Source organism: Frankliniella occidentalis, unplaced genomic scaffold (genome assembly GCF_000697945.3).
Source record: "Frankliniella occidentalis isolate FOCC.00 unplaced genomic scaffold, Focc_3.1 Scaffold146, whole genome shotgun sequence".
In the NCBI taxonomy this organism is placed as follows: Eukaryota; Metazoa; Arthropoda; class Insecta; order Thysanoptera; family Thripidae; genus Frankliniella; species Frankliniella occidentalis.
Window position 1 is genome coordinate 550,907 of NW_026267273.1, and position 1,916 is coordinate 552,822.

The following is a 1,916-nucleotide window of genomic DNA, read 5'->3' on the forward strand; positions in this document are numbered from 1 at the left end:
GGCACGCCTGCCAACAAATGGATTTCTATTTTCCCTCTTTGTTTTCTCCGCTCTGCCGGTCGGGGCGTGGCGTGGCGAGGCGCGGCGGGGCGCTATGGTGGGACGCCGCATCACCGCCGAGCCCGCGCATTGCCTCGGGGCGGCCGCGCGGGGCTGTCGTCCTCCCGCGTGGCGTGGACGGCGTCGCCCGCGGCGAGGCGAGTGTTTGGCCGCGCGAGTAGCGCATCTTACGTGCTAAAGAGCAGCGAGGCGAGCGTGCCCTTCGCGCACGTCCTACGGGACACTCCACCATCTCCTGTTTTTTAGCATCTGTCAAAAAAGGATCCACAACCGCTTAGCATCATACCCTCCAGAAAGCACGTCCGTTTTTCTCAGATTTGATCTGCTATATACGATGTACGGGGAGCTCGGCGCCTGCGAGGCTGAGGGTAGGCCAGCCCGCAGTACACTCATGCACTCCAGACAAGATGTTGCCTACTCGACAGGGGTTATGAGACCTTGCAGAAGCGGAACTTTGCATGGTTTTATCGGCGAATGGCCGACGAAATTTCTGAGTGTTCCAGAGTTGGCTGTCACAGCGTCATATAGTTTGTAACGACCTGAAATTTGTTGCTTTTTGGAGCCAGTGTTCCATCCATATTTTTGGTCAAGCGACCTGCAATGTTTTTTTTCTTGTGTAGAGTCGACAAAAAGTAACAAGGGAAAGTGCCAAAGCAGGAAGACGATGGTGCGCGACCCGAGTTAGTTGCTAGGGAGGGACGATGCGGATGATCTTCTTTGAACTCTCCCTCCTCTTCCGCCGTGCTCTTCCGTCGGACCTCACCCGCCGCTGCCCAGTAAAGAGGCATATTACTGCTCTGGAGGACGTGGCCCGGCGTGGCGCTTTCTAAACGGCCGTCCGCGGCGCGGTATGCAATCTGTCAGGGGTCAAAGGCCACGGCAGTGGAGGGTGGGGGGTGGCTGGAGGCATGCAGCGCCTGGCCTGGCTGCTATACGGCCAAGAAAAACGTCTTTCCGCGAGCGAAGAGGCTGCCTGTCTTGGCGTGGTCCTGGCGCGGCGCAGGGTGGCGGCACTTTCTCAAGGACGCCATGCACCCACCACCCCATTCCTCTCTCCCCACTCTCTCACTCTTTCACTCTCTCCGTCTCACTCTCTCTCACACGTACCGTCGTACCCTCACACTTCTTGCACCGTGTGCGCGCGCGTACGAAAGCCTTAGAGGCTGTGCGGCTCCTAAACATTCTGCGTCAGGCAGGCCACTTTCCCTATTTAGGGACCCCCGGGATGCGAGCCAACTGCCGGACGCCTTTTTCTATGCCGATCCTTCCGGAATCAGACGTTTCGTTGTCGCTCCTAAAGTGAATAAATAGAGGTGGCACTTTAAAGGTATGGGTATGGACTTCATCTTTATTATCCGAAGAAAACGTTGACAAAAGATGTGACTTCTGTTTTGCGGTGTCCTGCCTGCTCAAACTCCAATATCTAGCTTTTCTAGGAGACGCCAATCCGGCCATGTGCCTCCGGCAGCGCCTCCAGTAGTGCCGTTCCTTTGGTTCGCTAGGTGGTACATTCCACGAGGCTGCTGCTGCTGCTGCCGCTGGGGCGGATTCCACTCCGGTGGCGCTGATTTCCGGGTTCCAGGCCGCAGCTCCAGCGTGCTCCAGCGAGCTCTAGCTGGGGGCGGCCTGACAAGAAAGACGCCGCGCGCACCTGCTCACTTTCCGGACTCGCAATATAGCAATGTTGTGTTGTGGGTTGTCGTGTCGACGTTGTCGTGGGCGTCGGCGAGCGGAGATCTAGCGGCGGCTGGCACGGCATGGCGGGAAATGGGTGAGGAGGAAGAGGAGGAGGAGAGGATTTCAAGGGAACAGGCAGGCAGGTCTTCTCGCCGGGCCTGGTGGCTGTCAGGTCCCTG